Raw genomic sequence first — 7,535 nt, 5'->3', positions numbered from 1 at the left:
ATGGCCGCATCAGTTCTGCGCCCTGGCTACGTGTGCTCCTGCTCTGAGGTGTGGGGTGTCACTGCAATAGGCAACAGGGCCCTGTCAGTGAGCTGGATGAAAGGCCTGGGTGTCATGAGAGGTCTTTTTTGCTTCTGGTGTCTGTCAGGGTCCTGGCGTCCACTCTGTGTGCTTTTCCCTCAAATCTCAGGTGCCACCTCTGAGCCCCAGCTGAGCCCCTACAGCTGTACCTTGCTCTCAGCTTCGTGCCCCATCCAAATGTCTCACTGCTCTGCTCGCCCTGTGCCACCCCTGGCTCTTCACTTAGGTTTGTCTGCATCCCTCCCTTGACCCACATTGTTCATTCTCTTGAGGTCCTACTGGTGTTGCCATGCCCTCGCTGCCTAGCTTCTCATGGCACACTATTGCTGCCCATCTTGAACTGCAAAGCAAATTTAGTAAGTAACATTTTTCTCCAAGTGAAAAAAAAAATCTGAAAATATTATTTATCTTAGATTTAGCCAAAGTTCTTATCTTTTTTTCTGTGGAGGAAAGGAAGTTGGAACTTGGATGTGCTTTGAAGGAAAGAGGGTCTCTAAAATGGTCAAGATTGGTTGTGATGAGACTTCGGGGAGGTGACCCTCTGTCCTTTTGTTAAGAACGTTATATATCTGTCCCCTTGCCCATGGAGTCCATCTAACTGGGAGGTGAGGGAGAGGTGGGAAACTATGGATTTTCAGGTGATGGGCTGACATAATCTGGGCTGTTATTAGTGTACAGTAAATGCTAATGACTTTATGTTCCTCTGAGAAGCTGTGGCAGTTGGTGAGAAATGAACCTCTTGTCTCCAGTGTAATGATGATGGCTCTTCTCAGCTGCTCCATTTTGTTGCTGTGAGACAAACCAGTGGCCCAGCATGTAAGGTGTGCTGGTTTTCAGCTCTGGCATGAAGTTGCCCCATCTCTGATGTCTTCAGGCTGCCTGAGTGGAGGAGGCAGGATTTGCACAGCAGGAGATCAGGCTGGGGGCCACTGGGACAGCCTGGGCCTGGCATGGAGCATGCTGTGGGGTCTGCGTAGCCGTGCTCTGCCAGAGCTGGTGCTTGTTAAAAGGTAAACCCCTGAAAGATTTTGTGAATTTCAGAAGCTTAACCTTTCTGGTTATCAATTTCAGAGCATTTTGAGAAAGGCTGGAAAAACTATAGTGTTTGCCAACACTAACACAAACAAACAAACATGAAAAGCAGGCTGGGTTTTTTTTTTTGTTTGGTGGGTTTTTTTTGTTTGTGGGTTTTTTTTTTTCCTTACCTTTTCCAAGCATGGAGCAGCCACAATGTTGGTTTTGGTGTTCCTGATTTTGCTGGAGGATATTAAGTGCGCTTGGTAAATGTGACGTGTCTGCTGCTGCAGCAGCTCCTTGGAAGACAGCGATGCTGCATGTTTAGCAAAACCATTCTTTTTCATCTGCAATGCTCAGTAGTGAATGGACTTAAATGAAAATAACCAGACCAGTTTAACACTCTCCATTTCCCCCATTGTTAGTCTCTTGACACTTGTAATACCACAATTTTGCTATTATTCGAGTCGATATAAACTCTTCTATTGTACAGCAGTCCTGGATTTCTCTAGTGAAGAAAAGAAGCAAGGAAGCCAATTGCTGATAACTGTTAATGCCTAAAGAAAATGACATGAAACAATTCTAACCTAAAAAGCTTCAGTATCTAAACTCCTTCTAAGACTTCCTCATGCCCTCTGAAGAAAGAAAAGCACACCCCTACTTTCCAGCTGATTTGATGGTCACATTGAAAGCAAAGTAGTTGCATTTATATTGTGGTATCTCAATTAAATTTGGCTGATATGGCTGAGATGTCACAACCTTATTAAGTACAGTTGCCCTATAATACAGTGTATTTTTAAACAGGCAAGTAGGATAAAATATAATTGTTTGTCTACTGAATGAATTTTTCTGTGGGAGTGAGCAAACCAGTTACATCTCAGGATATCCAAATCTTCCACGACTTCAAAGAAATTGGAGAAATTAAATGAATAATCAGACACCCTCTCACATATTCAGATCCTCTAGCCCAAAGCTCAGAGACCTTCCTGCACTCATTTCCCATCTTCACAAAAATGAGCTTTGTGCAACAGATCAGAGAGAGCTCTACAGCTCTCAGCAGTGATTTCTGTTCCTCATCTCTGTGTCTTGCAATTCTGTTTGCATGCTCAGTTTTGATAAGCTGTGTTCTTCTTGGGTTGGGTGCAAAATGTACTTCCATAATGAATAAATATACTTCTCCTTATAGCACATCTAATCAGATACCCTATAAGAAGCCTATCGTATAAGGTATCTAATAGACAGAATCACCCCTTGAAAAGGTACTAACTAATGGCCCAGTCCCACTGAGTGCTCCTGGAGCAAGAGGGGGTTAAAGATGCCTGGTCTTGCAATTACAGGCAAGAAAAGAGATTGCTTGTTGGCCTGGCACAGACCCTCCTGCACAGGCACTGGTTCCTCTGTTTCATAAATTCTTCATGAATCTGGCATCTTCCAGAGACTTAAGCAGTTTCAGAATCTACAGACGCAGGCTCCGGTGCTGTTTGTGAGAGTTTCCAGGGTGCTGTAATGAGGCACAGAGGTAATTTTGCAGAGTCATGCTGCAAGTAGATGTGTACTCGTGAGCGCCAGTGTGGGGCTGTGACAGAATTGGAGTTTCTTTCTTGGAAAGGCAGATGGAAGAGGCAGTGACAGTCTGCACAGAAAATCTGTGAGCAGCCTCACCCAGAGGGAAAGTGTGAGTTCTTGGAGCATCTCCTGAAAATTCATACTGAAATGAAGGATCTAAAATTGAAGGACAGGCAGAGAAGAGAGAAAGGCAAGACCAATTCTAGGAACCGCAAAAGTTAAAAATTACAAGTCTTGATTCCTCCCTCTCCCCCTGCCCTGAAACCTGCTGCATCCGTGAAATTTCAGTGGTTTAAAGTGACCTAGGAAAGGCTGAAGAGAGGGAGAGAATGATCAGTCTAGGCATGTATTTGGGAAATACTGATGCATTTAGTATTTGTATATGTGTTTATCTATGCAGAGATGTACGGAAGAGTTATATATGTGGCTTTCCAGTTATCATCGTATCATTTACAGTTGTGAGTGGTTCCCATGTTACTTCTGTCAGCATCTTGGCTTCATGGGATGTGTGACCAGAAGAGTTTTGGGTGCTTGAGATGACCATGTAATGCTCCTAGTCTTTCATCTAGCAATCCAGAGAAGCACATCTGTAATTTTAAGTCTATGAACAACAGTGTGTGGATGTGCTTTGAATTATGTGTATACCTCAATGCTTTGCTGGATAAGAGCAGTATAGCAGAGTAATGAGCAAAATTAAAAAAAAAAAAAAGCTCATCAGGCTAAATTTAGGTCGGGATCTGCAGTTCAACTCTCTGGACACTTGATGCCTCTAGCTAAATGGCATGACTTGGCTGCCCCAGGAATGTTTTTTTATTCCACTGATCTGACAGCACCTGTCATTTTCTTATACACAAGTATCCATATCACTGAATCACCTCTGCCATCGTTAGTGCTAATTGGGTCGCTTGCTGTACCCTCGGAGGAGCATGAAAAGTCTGAATGGAAGCTGAAGGCCCATATCCCCACAGAATGGCACTGGGACAACCTGTGAATACATAACAACTTCTGCTTTTATGTTGTGCTCCCTGCTCTCACTAGAGAGGCTTTCAAAAGCCAGGGCTTTTACTCTCACCATTTTCTCTCAGGACTGAGAGAACTTCTGCCCACACAGAAGTTAAAACATATGAGCCACTAGTAATTGTTTGCTTTCAATCATATTCTTCTGCTGGCGGATGCCTGTGTGTGCAGTCTGGTGCGCCCTTGGAAAACAAGAGAGACAAAACTGGGATGTGAGTGGAGTGGGAATGCAGATGGGTGTTGGCATGAGGTCAGTCGCTTTTACAAAATATCACCCTTCATTTAAGCTGTGTTGTGCTTTCTGATGTATCATGTGTTATGATGGATAACACAAAGCTAGTAATTTTTTGGCAGACTGAACAAAGGTCATGCAAGAGTAGCTCTTTTTACAAAAATTTCTCTTTCAGGAGCCTTCTGAGAAATCCCTAATTGTCCTGGAAATTCTCTGTTTTACATGATGTTTTACGTGTTCAGTGTGTAATCCTGAAACAGATCTTCATTTTTGAGCAATACTTCTTAGAAGACTCAGTGAAAATACATCCTTTGTCTTGTAAAGAAATTTTTCTATCTTTTTCCAAAAGGAGCAATGAGCTTCTCACTTTAAAACGGACAAGAGAAAAGGGGAAGGGGAGAAGCAGAGCTGACATCTGTAGTTCATGCATCTGAATTGGGTTCCATTGTTGATTTTATATAACCAGAAAATCTTGAAATCTGCTTCTGAGATAGGAGAAATGGAGCAGGCTGTGAGGAATGGAAGTGCCATGATTTCATTCCAAGGAAAATGAAGGAGGAAAAACAGAGTTCTGCCAACAGAAAACCAGTGCTCTTTGTCCTCTGTCACTTCTGATGCCATCACATCAACTATGGTGGTGTCCTTAAGGGAAACAGAAGTAACCAGAAGGAACAGAAATAATTTCACATGTTTTCAAAGCCTGTTCTCAGTCAAAGATATTTACCTTCTCTCATTATCTTGGCAGTTCTAGGCCCTGGGGGTCTCCCTGTCCTTTTACTTCCAATGCATGTGGATGAATTGTGGAATCCTTTCTGCTCTTCACCATTTCCTGTAAGGCCTCCCCTTGGTTTCCCAGTGAGATGCACACAGATACTCATACCTTTCCGTATCTGGCAAAATGCAGCATCACTATTCCATACTCCACTCTAAATCTTATGCATCAGTCTCCTTCCAGCTTTGCAGGGGCTTTTCTGCGTAAATGAGCGAACTGCTACCAAAAGAATCTGGATTGGCAGCTCTGAAGACTTTAATCCTCTTTTCATCCACAGAGCAAAAGTAACACAGCTGCAATGTGACTGGGTTGACTGCTATGCTGGCTAACACCAGGGACTGAACTGGGGAACTTCCAGAGCTTAAAAGCGTGACCCCTTTCATAACCTGAGCTGAAGGGCTGAAGGTGGGAGGTCTGTAAGAGACCTGGAAGCTCAAGGGACTGGACATGCAGAGGGAGAGCTAGATCACAGACTGCCTGCTCAGTTACATGGGTTTCATCTGAAAATGAAGACTTTCCAAGTGTCTGGGCCTTACAGCATTGCAAATCCTGTGCAAGTCACTACCAAAGTGATGACAGTCATCTTACTGGCCATAACAGAAACCTACACTAGAGGAAATATCATCCCTAGGTCAAGTTAGTCTTAGATTCTCTGGAGATGCTACTGGCAAATTCATTGGGCTTGTTGTACAGTAATGATTCTGTCATGGTTACAAGGTTAACTGTGCCCCTGGCTGGCCCAAATCTCAAGCCTCTGGCCATCTCCAGGCCTTGGGTGAACTGGGTAGTCCTCCTTCTCTCATGCCCTGGCTGGAAGCCCCTGTGCAGCAACGAAGCCGTCCTGCAACGGGTCTAGCTTATAGCACCATAGAAATACAGAGGTGGAAGAAATGTAGAAGGTCCTGCAGTCCATTGCCTTGTCTGATCCAGGATAACTGGTACACAAATCATTCCTGACTGTCATTTGTCCAAATTTCTCCTTGAAGCTCTCGAGTGATTGGAGATTCCACTGGTGGGAGACTCCTAGGTTATTTGTATGTATGACCAAGCTGCTTTCCTTACTTTTACTTACTAACTTACTTAGCTTACTTACTACTTTCCTTCCTTCCTTCCTTCCTTCCTTCCTTCCTTCCTTCCTTCCTTCCTTCCTAATGACCAGCCTGTATGCTTCTTTCTCCAGGTTAAGGTACCATAGGGTCTGTTGCTGATTTTCTGTAAACACCTATCTAACCTGTGCCTTTCTATCCTGTTTTTGTGCTGTTGTTTATTCAATAATGTAAAATCTGATGTATACCCCTTATTTAACCTTTTCCTTCCCTAGACCATTTCCACAGCCTGTTAAAATAATTCTGAATCCTGACCATGTACTCCACTGTACATGCAGTCCCTTGCAGCTCAGTTCTAGCAAATTTAATAAGCACAATCTCTCTTCCATCATCCGACTGGTAGTGAAAAACTGGAGAGAAGCAAACAGAGGTCAAAACGTGCAGAACAGTTTTGAAAAAACAACAGTGGCAAATAACTGAAGGCAGGTTGCATGATTCTCAAACCTCATACTTTTTATTTTTCAAGTAAGTGCCAAGATGTCTTTATTTGGGAAATCCCTGTTTGAATTAAAGCTTTTTATTTTAATAGTATTTTTATTTATTATAATAGTATTTTCACTAGCTGTCATATCACTTGGATCTCAATCACTACACTAAATTTCACTATTCTTAATTTCTTTGCACAGGACATCATGGCTCAACTCATGGCCTGGGTCAGCCCTAGGGTCACTCCCATCCAGGTGGCTTATCTCTCCCTGAAGTGTGCTGGGAACTGGGACAGCACGTGGCAGTGGCTCTCCAAGACACAGAGGCAGTGGCAGAAAACACTAGGTCTTCCCAGGAAGGTGGGAAACATGTCATGGTGTAAACCAAATCTGGTCTGGATGGGAGATTCCACTTTGAGGAGCTACGGCACTTAAGTTTCACAGACTTAGCTGTTACCTGCTCATTTGGAGAATAAATAAAGCTAGATATAAGAATAGTAGATTCGCAAGGATTTTTTATTTTCTTTGTGCTAATGTCATTCACTGGGGCTTTAAGAAAGAATTTTGAAATAACTACTTGTAGAAGACTACCTGTAGGTATGCAGCTTTCTCCTTTGCCCATCTCTTCCAACTCCCAACTTGAAGGGGGAAAATATGCAGCTGAGGACCCTTGGGGGAGCTGCCACAAAGGAGTGATCAGACCTGGATTCTTCTCTGCCTGCGTCATTAATTCACTCTGTGACTATAAGCAAATGTCTCATGAGTCCTGAGCCACAGTAGTAAAATGGGGGTAAAGATCCAGCCTGCAATAAATTACTTGAGAGTGTGGAGGACCTTGAGTGCCTGGCTGCTTTTTACTGTCTCCTGAGGAGTTCAGGACCATCCCACAACTTTGGCAGCTCAACAAAACACAGACCTTGTCCTCAGCTTGTGTCCAAGGGCTTTGGCAGTCCTGAAAGTAACACTGGCCATTGGACTCCTCTTTAGCTGGTAGAAAGAAAAAGATGCCAGCGATGCACATCTCAGTCATGTGTGAGTTGTCGTGCTTATCATTACCATTGTTCATTTGCTGTGAAGCAGGTGTTAGCTCAGAAAAAAACATAAAAGCTGCATTCTGGATTGTTTGTTCCTCGTTAAAATGATCTGAGCCCCTGTGGGCATGTGTTGTCTTAATATTCTGGTGCTGAGAAGTGCCACATTTTCATAATGAAAGCTGTTGCAGGAAAGCAATTCCGACCTCAGATAAAAGGAGAAGATTATACTTGCCACTGAAGTTATGGTATTAGAACAACTGATTTTATTTGTTTTCATTTCATTTTCCC

This window comes from Mesitornis unicolor, unplaced genomic scaffold (assembly GCF_000695765.1).
Source record: "Mesitornis unicolor isolate BGI_N332 unplaced genomic scaffold, ASM69576v1 scaffold6275, whole genome shotgun sequence".
NCBI classification, from domain to species: domain Eukaryota; kingdom Metazoa; phylum Chordata; class Aves; order Mesitornithiformes; family Mesitornithidae; genus Mesitornis; species Mesitornis unicolor.
The sequence above is the reverse complement of the archived record's forward strand: the minus strand, read 5'-3'. Positions refer to the sequence as shown.